Source organism: Brassica napus, chromosome C7 (genome assembly GCF_020379485.1).
Source record: "Brassica napus cultivar Da-Ae chromosome C7, Da-Ae, whole genome shotgun sequence".
Taxonomy (NCBI): domain Eukaryota; kingdom Viridiplantae; phylum Streptophyta; class Magnoliopsida; order Brassicales; family Brassicaceae; genus Brassica; species Brassica napus.
In genome coordinates, this window is record NC_063450.1 from 28531526 (window position 1) to 28546020 (window position 14495).

Sequence of the window (14495 nt, forward strand, 5' to 3'; positions counted from 1 at the left end):
AGGTTATCAGGCGTGTTGCTGCCGATGGCATTTTATATGGGTGTAGAGGGAAGACTACAAGTTGTCATCTCGTAATCTAACTCTGTGTGAACTGCTATATCCGTGATCTGTTTCGAGAGTTTTCCGCAGTGTGTAAACTTGCGGGATTTCTGAAGACGCTCAAATATTGGCCAAGAGACAAATTTTGGGATCTTGTATCAGGGTGTTTGATACTATGCCTAGAGATGTTAGAGACCAGTGTGTTGGGTTTTGGGCAAGACCTAGGTCTAATCACGGCTTTAGGGGGTGAGATGACTACTTCGACTTACGTTTCCCGTATCGTTTTTGACCTGATTCCATCCCGCTTTAAAGTCCGCGATATGTTCTCGGCTTCTGTGACTTGTATGGTAGGAATCGAGCATCTCTTCGAGGATAATTTTTAAGTCTCCCGAAAGTGCTTACCAAAATTTTGAATTTTTATATAGCGATATTACCCTTGTGTCGGGTGTAAGCTAAGTCTGTTTAGGACGTTAAGAGTTTGTTGTGATCAGCAACAAACTTATCGGTAGATATTGCCGTTTTTGAGTCTTCGCGAAGAATACGTGTTTGGGAAGATGTTAGTATGTATGACTGTTTGGTCTTCCAAGAAGGTGCATTTATCGAGAAAGGTAATTTTGTCGAAAAATGGTTCTTCAGGCGTTTACGACGGCTCGCAATGCTGAAGATTGATTTTCTCTTTCGTATGCCGTGTTTCGTGCTTGAAATGTTCGCGGGCTTGAAGATGTTTCGCGATATTGCAAGGGTTTCGTCTTAGCCCTGCGTTTGAGAAACATTCTGGTCTGTCTACGGTTGTTCGCAGCCAAAATTCTTGTTCATGTTTGGATGCTAATAATTTGATTTGCGATCGAGGAATTAGGACTGAGGGGTCGCGTAAATTTGTCCATGGGAAAAAGCGTTTTCCTTCATAGTGCTTTGTGAAGTGTTGGCCTTTAGAGATCTATTTTGTGCATTTTTGGGGATGTTTCGTATAGCTCTAGAAGCTTTGTTACGATTTTTTCCTTACATGCCGCGTATTATGGGTAAAGCATTGCGGGATTAAAGTGAATTGTGGAATGTATCGAACTTGGTCGATTGTCGACAAGTTTTGGTTTTCCGTTAACCGTTTGGCTGTTAGGACTGAGTTTCGTTACAAAGAATTTATCTTATGATTTCCAACAGTGGGTTATACGATAATTATTCTCTTAATAGTCTCACGACGTTTTTAGACAAATCGTAGATTGTCGTTTAACCGTTAAGTGATTGAGCGATGGTTTCTCAAATAGTTTGGCTTGGCGTGAAGGATGTGTTCACTCAGATAGCCAAGGATGTTGTAGGTCGAGAATTAGACCATGGTACTTTGACATTTAAGGTTATGTTAGTTTACGATCGTCCTTAAAGGGGATGGCTAATTTTGGTTTGGACCTTTACTGGAAGGCGTAATTGACCGAGGAACAAAGAGCGCTTGTCGAGATTGATAGGCCAAGTTTGCCAGAGTTATCCGTCTTAAGATGGCTGATAGTCATAGAAAATGACTCTACGCTTTAGGTTTCAGTTATACGATGAATGTTTGGTATAATGTTACCTATAGGCTTATGAAAATTGATTCCTTTTTGTCTGAGGAAGACTTAGCCTAAGAGGTTTGATACAGAACCAGTGCGGAGTCAGTTGCCGGACGATTGCCTGCTCGGATGTGACCGAGGGGAACGAAACGCAGAAGCCAGTGAGCCGCATGGCTAAAATACGAGATCTATTAAATCGTAATGCGAAGAGATCTCTCTTTAGATTGGTCATCCAAAGTCAGATTTTACAGCTTTGTGTTTGCTATACAAAATATACTTCTTCGTAAAACTAGTTATGTTTACTTTCAAAAGTTTCTTCGTAAAACCTGGTCTGATTGTACGAAGGTTTTTTCGTGTAAGTAATGGGGACCGGTTTTACGAAGATTGTAAATCGGTGATATGTATACACATGTCAAAGTAGCATTGTTTCTGCGGGTTTTACGAGAAACGTTTCTGCTGTGATTTCGATCTTAAGTGAAAGTTGCTTGGAGTTACTCATGGAGTGTTACCGAAGTTTATTTCACTACGATCTAGTCGCAGAACGTTTTTCATTGGTTTTTTTGAGAGGATTCTCATGACACATTCGTTTCTGGAACGAATTGGTCAACCAGAGGTAGATCTAGCCAACGATCGGGAAGAAAGTGTTCCCTTTAATGTGCTCGATGCTACATTTATTCTCGAGTTTTCTCCGTGACTCACTTGGTTTCAACGAAAATTGAAAGAAATGCTTTGATGCTTGAAGATTTCTCGTAGAAATATTTATACGAAAATGGCTTTAACTAAATCCGGAAAGGGCTTCAAGACTTTGGCTAATCGTCGAGTTTCAGTTTGATATTGGTACAGGTTTTCTATACGCATGATTGCGACAAGAAATTCTGTGTAGTCTTTGAGATTATGTTCATGATCGTCTGGATATGTTGCTAGCGTTTAGACGAATTTTAGATTGTCGTTTGCCTACTTGGGACGATTTTCTTTGACGAAAGCGTTTTCTTGACGATTTGCAAAATATTATGAAGTTTGAGGGTATACGAGTATAGTATATGTACCTACTCCCTCTTTTTTTTACGAAAGAAAACAGTGGAATTGATACTTTGAAGAGTTGTGTACGTTTCTTCTTCCGAGGTTTGGAATGATCGACAATCCGGGACGATTTACAGACAACGCTGGGACTGTGATTTGGTTGTTTCCAGGTTGACGACTTGGAATATGTCGGTTTTAAGAAAATCGCTAGAAACAAATCGGTTTTAAGATGACGTTCGTGTCCCTGGTTATTTCTCTCTTTAGGAAGCGAGCTGGATATGTGTGGCGATCGTTTCTCGATTTTCAGAGAGTTTAGATCAGTTTGCAAGATCTGGCTGAACAGTCATGGAACAATATACTGGGACAGGAAAAATCGCCTAAGACTTAGTTCGGTTGACTATCCACCTAGGTTTTAAGTTTCCTAAAGTTCTACGGCAGTCTCAAAGGCGTTTCTATTTCTTAGTAATTTCCTACGAAAGTTCCAAACTTGATTTTAAGTAGGAAATACCTTAGTTCTCTAGAAGATTCGGGTTAGCCTCTTCTCCGTTTTGCTTGCTCAATTGCCCTTTCTTTTTTCGTGTCTGTCTGCCCATTTCGAATAGCAAGAATATAGATTCTTCCTGGACTTCTCTGCTTTCCTGGCCGTGTTAGCTGCTGTCAATATTTGCGGTTTTCGTGTTCCATGTTTAAATCTGAGTATCATTGGAGCTACGAAAGTGAATGAGCATCTCGTCGAAAACTTTTTTAGAGTTTAGGAATAGCCAGGGATGATCAAGAGGTGCCAAGGATGATCAGGAGGTGCCAAGGATGATCAGGAAGATTTGCCAGGTGATGAGATTTTGGCGACAGATCGAGGCGCAAGAGGAAGGATGGTGAGACCGTGGAGAGAGGCGGATGGGCGAATTTTGATTCTCGGATTTCGCTCCATCTCTTTCCTTATCCGAGATTCTTTTTCTACGATTGTTGTTGTTGTTAGACTTTCAAAGGTTGTCAAATGTTGCCAACTTTAGTTTTACGAAAGTTATTCCGCACAATGTTATCGATTTTATTTTTACGAAAGTTGTTTCGTAAAAGGTTGTCGAGCTTAATTTTTGCAAAGGTTATTTCGCAAGATGTTGTCGAGCATAATTTTACAAGATTTGTTCCGTAAAGAAGTTTTCAAGTTTTGGTTGTACGAGAACCGTGACGAGGTTAATTATTGCAACCAAACTTAATCAGAAGTTTTTCTCATATCCGTGGGATTGATCAGTGGAAGTTTCGAGTAGTTTTTTTCCGAAGTAAGATTTAGGTGACAAACATCGACAACTCGAGGAATTTGTTACTATGGAAGTGATACTTGAATTCTTACGAAACCTTAGGCTTCAGAAAACGTTTTAGCGGTGGGGATACGATCTCCCGTTTTGCTTTATCTAGTCTTCGTCAGCCGTTTTAGGGTTCAGGTGATTCTATAGAAATTAACTTCATTTCTCTGAAGGTTATTTGGAAAAAGTACAGCAGTGGGGATTTCATAACCGATTTACTGCACTTCATTTCTATACGATAATCTAGGGTTTTTCCGAAAGATATTCGGAAGAAGTACAGCGGCGAGTTATGTACCAGATTTGCTGTGCTTCCTTTTTTCCGCGACCGACCTAGGGTTTTTCCGCAAGATAGTTGGAAGAAGTACAGCGGTGAGTTATGTACCTGATTTGCTGTTCTTCCTTTTTCCGCGATTAACCTAGGATTTTTCTGCAGTTTTGGGGAGAAGAAGTTTTACTTTTCCGAAAAGTTTTCGAAAAACGTGTTTTGGTAAAACCCTTACATGTTGAGATTTCTTTAATTCGGTAATGAGCCAAACTTACGGGGTTTGATAAGATTTATCATTTCCCTTTATGTTTAGAAAGAGAAATCGCGAGCTCGTTTCATTGCACTTCCTGTGTCGAAAATTCGATTATCTAACTACAAGTGCACAGTAAAGTACGCAGTAGTAATGCGGGATCGAATCCACAGGGACCGATGATCACACGTAGAGTTGCAGACAAGTTAATAGCTACAGCGAACGAAGATATATTTTTGATGTTTTTTTTATTTAATTTTCTTTAGTGTCACAAAACATAAACAAGTTGTAAAAAGATGATTTAAACTATTTGAAAACTATTTTAAAACAAACGTTGGGCATTGGGAATTCTCAGGGATTTCTTTTTAATCAAGATACAATTAATGGCAGACATAGGGATATATTAAGAACCGTCTAGAACTCAAACACAATATTAGAATTAACCTACTTCCGTAGCGCTAATTCTCTATGTTATAGAAATCTCCACACTAACTTCCGCTGAGTTTCAATTTCTAAACAAGCATTAAGAACATGTTCAATATGTTCACAAAGCGCAATAACATCAACTTCCGAGGGTTAAGGACACTTTGCTCATCTAAAGTATTTTCGAAAGTTCAAACAATCACTTTCGGTGCATCAAACAATCTGATATCATGAACTAAGTGATCAATTCAGTTCAAGCAGTAAGAAATCCATTAGATGAAGAACCAAAACGTAATCCCTTAGTCTACACACGTTTTATGAATCAAAACATCAAGAAATCCCCTATGAGAACTCCTAAACCCAACTAGATGACTACTCACACATAACTAAGCAAGAACAACACGATTTTGATGAAGAAAACATGATAAGATTGTATTAAAACAGAGTAAAGGTTCAGAAGATCTTCTCCAAATGGTTTTGAGATGAACTCCTTTACAAATCTTCACAAATCACACAAAACAAGTTACAAAACTCTCAAATCTCTCTCAAGAACTTGTAAATCTCCTTCTTGGTCGTCCTTGATCTTTTCTGAGTCCCAAAAGTCGAGTTCTTTTGTCCATTATTGAGGGGAGTGGGTAAAAAGGAGTGAAAAGCTCGTTGGTGCGTGTGGAGCCCGTAGAGCGTGGGATCGGTCGATCCACATGGACCGGATCGGTCGATCTAGTGCATGAAACCGTAGCGACACGGCTTTTCTTCTTAGCTCTGGATCGGTCGATCCACAGACAATGGATCGGTCGATCTATGTCCTGTACGATCAATACTTCTCATTCGGTCCATTGTTCGGTCCATCTTGCTTCTGAATAAATCCCGAATGCGTTCTTTTCTTGCAAGCTATCTAGTAACCTGCATATTACACTTAAGAACACGAAAACGCATCAAATAGACCAAAACATTAATTAAAACCGACCATTTAATTGCTCCAAAACGAGTTTAAAACCGTTAAAAACACGGAATATCAACTCCCCCAGACTTGAATCTTTGCTTGTCCTCAAGTAAAGAGGATTAAAATTTGGGAGCTCACTAACCCTCAGTAGACCTTACCTTGTGATTTCGCTAACCACTTAAATCAGATCGTCAAGGCATTCATTCCAAATCCCCACCAAGACCGCGCAAACCTTTCCATATTTCAGACCTGCAAGTCTCAGTTTCAAGTAATCAACTCTTTACATTCATTAAAAAGGGCGTGACCTTTCCACCAAAGATATCTCCATCAGGTATAACGGGCTCGGTGTTTGGGAGGCTGTTTTAGTGTTTAATTAGGTGAGGCTCAAGTGTTTGTGGGTATCAGCGATAACAAAAAAAATGCAAGACATTATGCAAAATCGCTGGAGAAACTGAGTATATTGATAACCACGTTTTCGAACTGCTCAAGTCTCAAATGATCAAAACCCAACAAATCTCAAACTCTAACCCCAAATTTAAACAACGCATCATCTCTGGTACACAAAATAAATAAAATGTCTAAATCAAATCTACTGAATGAGATATAAACATGAACTTTTTTTTTTTTTTTTTAGAATCGACTGATACTTGCAATGTTTTGTGGTAATCAATCGATTCATATCTGGATTTTTTTTTTTTTTTTTTTTTTTTTTTTTTTTTTTTTTGTATTCAGAACGAAAACTTATACAAACCGAAATCGAATATATACACTGCGATGCAATCACACACTTACAACACCCAATTTTTCTATTTACACCTCTAGACACACAGGTCCGTGTCTAACCACCTAAATGTTCCGATCCTACCTAAGCAGTCGGATGAACTATGTCTACCCTAATCTCTCCATTGTTTTTGCACATGTATGCACATATGATCAGTGTGTAAGAATGCATGGAGATGAAATAAAAGGGTAAGGTGTAGGTGTGGTACCAAACTATTGATGAGTCTGGCCATTCAGGATTATTAAAGTGGCAAAATGTGGTAAAGAAAATCCTGAATGTGTATATGGTGTACCGTTTCCTGATGTTGATTCCTGGTCAAAAGAAATTAAATTCATTAATGGTCAAAAATAGTTGAGTCGATTACAATTCACCGAGACTTGATAAAAGATTTAAGGAGAGGTTGTTGGTCAAGTGGTTCCTCGGTTTGTCTGCGCTAACAGTCCTGAAAAATGGCCAATATGAAATGTAATGCACAACACACAAGGAAATAGTCTAATAATCATCACAGGGTCTGATAAAAATACGTAGAGAGTTTTTAAAACACAAGCAAATCCGATAAACTAAGAAAATAAAGAAATAATAGCAATATGGTACATAAGTAGCATCCTCCCCCAGACTTACTTCACACCGTCTCGGTGTGAAAATAATTCCAAGAGAGATTACCGATCAGGCGTTGCGGTCAGTGCGCCTCTTCGAGCGCCTCTCCAATGCTCCATCATCATCAGAGTCCTCCGCTGCCTCAGGTCCAGCAGCGGTGTCGTGAGCGCCTGAATCGTCATCGCTATCTCCAGAAACAGCTGGCTGTGATGCGCATCCCTTCTTAATGTTGCAGATTCCCTTCCACATCTTCAGCAGTATGGAGTTGTTGGTTTGATGGCTCTTGATGGACCAAGCGTTGATCTCAGCAGCGGATGCAGTAGCGGGAGGTGCTGGTGGCAGCATATACGGAGTGAAATCCGTGGGGAAAATACTTTCCTCATCTTCAGGCTCCTCCTCTATATCATCATGTGGTGCCTGCTGGTGTGTCGATGATGATGCGACTCCTTTCTTCTTCAGTGTCGCGGGTCTGGCGCAGAAAAATGCAGGCGGTGGTAGAAATATGAGAGCACCTGGATCAGTCAGCTCGGTGATGGCGGTATAGGGTAGTTTGACAAATTGCTCTCTCCCTTGTGGGTCATGGAACTGGTAGATATGAGGGGCTGACTTGTCGATGCTACCTCGCCAAGGGCCGGTGAGGTAGTGGCTGCTAATGAGTGCTCTCATGTCGAAAAAGTTCTGATGCATCCCCTTCTTATCCACCACTCTGTCCAAAGGTGGAAGAAACACTTCACATTGCCTTAAGATCCGTGTGATAACCGCTCCAAACCCACATCTCTTCGTGTCTGAAACTTTGAAGTACGCAAGCTTCTCCGCGATCACAGCTCCTATGTTTATGTCCTTCCCGCTAACATAGGTAATGTCTGCGCCCTGAGGCCATAGGTGTCCAGCCCCGATGAACAGAAGCTAGCTCATCTTTTGTCACTGCAGCGGGTTCTGTCTTTCCATAGATAACACTGCTGATCACTCTCACTGCATATCGCAGAACAGGGCTACGAATTCTAGCTTGCTTGGCCTCTCGAGAGATGAAGTTTCCTGAAGCGATGAATTTCCAGAAATCATTGTGTTCCGGGAAGTCAGGAACACAAGATTGACGTCCTTTCCCGAACCCAAAGACGTCGCACAGTTGAAAGATGGTCATGGAGTGGAACTGCCTGTTCACAATGAAGGAGAACATTGTCTTATCAGCTACCGGGTTGTCCTCGTCAGGATGGTAGAGGCGGGCTGATGCGAGGAACTGCCTGGTCAAATCAGCATAGCAATCACAGTGAAGATCGAAGATGTTCCCCAGGCCAATCTTCTCGAACAAGGATTCAATATCCTCGGTTATCCCCAATGCATCTGCAGTGTCTCTGTGAGCGAAGCGCGACAGACATATTTCCACTCCCCTCATCTGCTCGTAGAAATCATCATCATGTATATCCCACTGCTGGGTTATCTCTCGATTCGCAGGATGAGACCTATCCGTCTTTCGGAAATTGCCCCTTGTGCTGAGCCTAGCAGTCTGTACCGAGGAACTCCCACGCTCACCCTGCTTCTTCTGTCTCTTAGGCATTATCTGCAAAATTAATTCATCGAAACCCAAGTAAGAGACAAATAGAAAAACACTCTTATAAAATCAATTCTGATCAATCCCCTAAACATGTAAAAATTTAGCACACATCTCTTCTCTAAACTCAAGATAACACATCACACTCCATTCCAATTTTCGTTTTTCAATTAAGCTCCAAAATTAAATTTTATTTTTCAGTTCCAAATTCATAATTGCTTAAAAAATCATGCTGCAAGTGTTAATCATCATGAATATTCAAGCATTTCATTCAAACAATTAGAATTTCAGTTTTAATTTGAACTTTTATCAACATTATGACCATTGGAAATTATTTCTCTAAAATCTCAATTCAACCACGAAATTGGCAATCAAGGTAACCCATGAGTATAATCATCACAAATAAACCATCCTAGATGCCATTCCATTTAGAATTCGGAGATTCCCCAACATCAAACCCTAGGGCGATTTTAGATTCCAAAATTAGAGAGTCATACCTGTGTCTTGATGAAAACTGATGGTAGAAACGGATAGAGCTTGAAAAACTAATGAGTTTAGCACCAAGAATTACAAAAATCGGATGAGAGATGATGGAAATCGAATTTGGTGTTCTTGAGAGGTTTGAGAGAGTTTGAGAGGAGAGGAAGATGAAATCTATGTGTTTTGATTGATATTTTCGCGAGTTGGGTGTTTTGTGGGTGTTTTCCGGTTTAAATTAGTGAAATCAAACCGGGCAATACTTACCTTAGATCGACCGATCCTACGCGTATGGATCGACCGATCTTATCCTGAGATCGACCGCTCTACCTCACCCGGATCGACCGATCTCTTACTGGATCCCCGTTCTGTTTCTTTAAGATCGATCGATCTCTGCCTGATCGTGATACATGCCTGAAAATCATCTAAAAACACAAACAAAAATTAATTCACACAAGAAAACATAATCACAAAAGAGAAAGAAAATCAAACCATGTGGGTTGCCTCCCACTCAGCGCTTGTTTAAAGTCGCGAGCCTGACTATTTTGTTGTCCTTAGGCGAGATCAGGTTCCGATAAAGGAATGTGGGTTCCTTCTTCGGGTTTTGCATCTGTGAAGTAAGGTTTTAGCCTCTGCCCATTGACTGTGAACTTCGTCCCATTCTCTTCCAAGACAACAGCTCCATAAGGTCTAACCTCTGTGATGGTGAAAGGTCCAGACCAACGAGACTTAAGCTTTCCAGAAAATAGCTTGAGTCTAGAGTTGAACAGAAGGACTTTGTCTCCAGCAGCGAAGTCTCTCGGGATTATCTTTCTGTCATGCCACGCCTTAGTTCTTTCCTTGTAGATTTTGGTGTTCTCATAGGCGTTCAACCGAATCTCGTCCAGCTCGTTCAACTGAACCATCCTCCTTTCCGCAGCGGTTTTAATGTCGAAGTTCATCAACTTCGTTTCCCAAAAACCACTGTACTCCAATTCCACAGGTAGGTGACAAGACTTTCCATAGACCAGATTAAAAGGAGTGGTGCCCAAAGGAGTCTTGTAGGCGGTTCTATACGCCCATAAGGCGTCATCAAGCTTCACAGCCCAGTCTTTCCTTGTTTTGCCTACAGCCTTCTCCAAAATCCCCTTGATTTCTCGGTTCGATATTTCAACCTGCCCACTGTTTGAGGATGATAAGGTGTAGCTACCTTATGCTTTACTCCATGTTTCTTCAGCAGTTTATCGAACGTCTTGTTGATGAAGTGAGAGCCTCCATCACTAATAACCACTCTCGGGATCCCGAATCTTGGAAAAATGACTGTCTTGAACATTTTCTTGACAACACTAGAGTCATTTGTCTTGCTGGCTACTGCTTCCACCCACTTGGAGACATAATCAACCGCAACCAGGATGTACTCATTTCCATAAGAAGATGGGAAAGGGCCCATAAAATCAATTCCCCATACATCAAAAACTTCAACTTCAAGGATGAAATTTTGGGGCATCTCATTTCTTTACTGATGTTGCCCTTCCGCTGACATGCATCACACTTTGAGACAAACTCATGGGCGTCTCTGAAAAGTGTAGGCCACCAGTAACCAGCCTGCAGGACCTTAGAAACCGTCTTGAATGTTGCAAAATGGCCTGCGTATTCTGAACTGTGGCAGTGGAAAAGAATCCCTTGCATCTCATTCTCCAGAACACATCTCCTGAATAAACCATCTGAGCATCTCTTGTAGAGGAAGGGATCATCCCAGTAGTAGTGGTTCACATCTCTCATGAACTTCTTCCTCTCATACCCCTTCAGGTTCGGTGGTTCAATTCCAGCACATATGTAGTTTGCAAAGTCTGCAAACCATGGGAGATCATCCTGAATTTGTCTCATGACACAGCAATCAGCCTGATCCAAATACTCATCCTCCAGCAAGGTTATCACATAGACATTCTCCTCGGGTAATGTATCATCCAGTGGTGTTTCAGCTTCCACTCTCATTCGGGAAAGATGATCTGCCACTCCATTTTCTGCTCCTCTCTTGTCTTTGATCTCAATATCAAACTCCTGTAGCAGTAAGATCCACCTTAAGAGTCTCGGTTTAGCATCTTTTTTCGTCATCAGGTACTTCAAGGCTGCATGATCTGTGTGCACAATTACTTTCGAGCCCACCAAATAGGACCTGAACTTCTCGAAAGCATAAACTACTGCCAGCAACCTTCTCAGTGGTAGCATACTTGATTTGAGCATCATCAAGCGTTCGGCTGGCATAATAGATCACATGGAGTTTCTTGTCTTTTCTCTGCCCCAAAACAGCTCCAATCGCGTAATCACTTGCGTCACACATTATTTCAATGGCAAGTCCCAATCTGGTGGCTGCACAATGGGAGCACTGACTAGAGACTTCTTGAGAATCTGAAACGCAGCGAGGCAGTCAGCATCAAAAACAAACTTCGCTTCTTGCACAGTAGACGGGTGAGTGGCCTCGCTATCATAGAGAAGTCTTTGATAAACCTCCTGTAGAAACCGGCATGTCCGAAAACCCGAATATCCCTCACTGTCCTAGGAGGCTGTAGGCTGGTCATAACTTCAATCTTTGCTTTGTCAACCTCGATACCCTGCTTTGATATCCTGTGACCCAAAACAATGCCATCTTTCACCATGAAATGGCACTTCTCCCAATTTAGCACCAAGTTCTTCTCCTCACATCTTTCCAGCACTTGCACAGATTAGCAAGGCAGTCGGTAAATGAAGAACCGTGACTGAGAAATTGTCCATAAAAACCTCCATAATGTCCTCAATAAGATCAGTAAAGATCGACATCATGCATCTCTGGAAAGTGGCAGGAGCATTGCACAATCCGAAGGGCATTCTCCTGTAGGCAAAAGTATCGTATGGACAGGTGAATGTGTCTTCTCTTGGTCCTCTGGATGAATGGGTATCTGAAAGAACCCGAGTAGCATCGAGAGAAAACTGTATAGGGGTGGTTGGCTAGTCTTTCCAGCATCTGGTCAATGAAAGGAAGTGGGAAGTGGTCCTTCCTTGTGGCTGAGTTTAGCTTCCTGTAGTCAATGCACATCCTATGCCCTGTGACTGTTCTGGTAGGAATCAGCTCAGCCTTCTCATTTGTGATGACAGTGATGCCACCCTTCTTAGGAACCACATGAACCGGGCTCACCCAAGTGCTGTCTGAAATTGGGTAGATCACCCCTGCACTCAACAGCTTTAGAATCTCCTTTTCACAACTTCCATCAGTTTGGGATTCAGTCTTCGCTGGTGCTCTATGGACGTCTTTGACTCATCCTCCAAGTGAATCTTGTGCATGCAAAGATCTGGAGAAATACCTGTAATATCATCCAAAGAGTACCCAATGCTTTTCTATACTTTCGCAATTTTGAAAGAAGCAAAGCGGTCTCCACATTATTCAGGTTAGCACAAATAATAACAGGATATGTGGAATTCGGTCCCAAGAATGCATACCTCAGCCCAGCTGGGAGGACTTTAAGTTCCACCTTTGGAGCATTCTCCTCACTCCAATCTGGTTGGGAGGATGACGGTTTGACGGTTTTATCGGTGCCTGAGTCTTCAAGGCTGACATAGGCGACATGCTTCTCAATCGGTGAGGCTGAATCCAAAATCTCAGAAAATCCAACCACTTCTTGGTTCATGAACCCGAACTCACTCTCCCTTTGGGTCAATGCGACTTGTAGAGGATCATCAGTGTGCAACTCTTCATCCATTTCCTCCACCAGTTCAGTCAATGTATCAACCCAGAAAGTCTGTCCATCAATAGTCGGATTTTTCAGCACCTTCTCCACATTGTATCTCATCGCCATGCTCCTAGACGTAAGTCTATATGCCCATTCTGTACATCAATCATGGCTCCAGCAGTAGCTAAAAACGGTCTGCCCAAAATGAGAGGATCTTTTAGGTTCCTCTTCCAGCTCCAGAACTACAAAAATCGGTAAGCACATATCCCTTTCCAACACCAACAGGGATGTTTTCTAGTACACCGACTGGTCTTCGCACTGATCGGTCAGCAAGGACAAGGAGACCCTTGTAGTTTGTAGTTCGTCATGCCTAGCCTCTCAGAGACAGAGAAGGGCATTACGCTCACTCCTGAACCCAGATCGCAGAGACTCCTCTCAAAGGTAAGTGATCCAATGCGGCATGGTAGAACAAAATGCTCCGGGATCTTCACGCTTTTTAGGCATGACATTTTGTAGAACTGCGCTACATTCCTCATTGAGCATCAACACACCACGCTCTAGGCTCATCTTATCGGTAAGAATCTCCTTCATGTACCTTTTAAGAGAAGGTACCATCTTCACCGCTTCAACGAATGGCAATCTCACATGTAACTCCCCAACAAGGTCTTTAGCTTCTCGTACTCACGTTCTTTGATCTTCTGCCTTGGTCTGGATGGGTATGGAGCCTTAGGAACATAAGCAGGAGTGCCACATACACCTCTTCAGGTTCAGAGGAATTTGGCTTCGTTGACACGGGATCGGTCGATCCACATGGACCGGATCGGTCGATCTCCGTCCCTTAGATCGGTCGATCTGTTCCTGAGATCGGTCGATCTTTTTCTTATTCGATCCCTCAATCGTTTTTCCACTCCTAAGTGTTACAGCATCATCACAACTCCTTGGGATTCGTCTCTGACTTCCCTGGTAGAAATCCAGGTGCTGTTCTGCTGCTGGAGGCGGTTTGAGCAACTTGCTTTTCCAAAACTTTCAAATGGGTGTTCAAAGCTTCAAACTTCCCATTAAGCTCTCCATACATGTTATCCACCTTGGTGTTTATCTCTGCAGTGCTATTCTTCTGACCTTCTAGCACCATTTGCAGCATCTCTTAATTTTGTTATCCTGAGAAGACTGTGACGAAGAGGCATTCCCTTGATTCTGGTAGTTGTTGTACTGCTGCCTTTGCTGAAATCCTGAGTTGGCCCGAGTTGTTCCCTATATTGATTCTGTTCTGATATCCTTGGTTGAACACACTCTGGTTCTGATTCTGGTCTGCCTGTTTTCCTGCCTGAGGGTAGGACTGATGTGTGGATTCTCCACATTGTTTGCTCCGGTAAGACAATTATTTTGCTGATTTTGACTCCATCCAAGGTTCTGATTGTAGCCTCTGTTGTAGTTTCCTTGACCACCAATGTAGTTCACATCAGCTTGCATATCATCTGAATCATCACCAACAGTTTCTTGTGAGGAACGATAGCCTTGCTCCTCCACAAATTTCCAGATTTCTGATCTCTCTTTGAGAAGCCTCAATCTTGGCATTCACTCAGCTATCTTCTGGAATCATAACCAACACCCTTCTGGCGGGTTCAAACA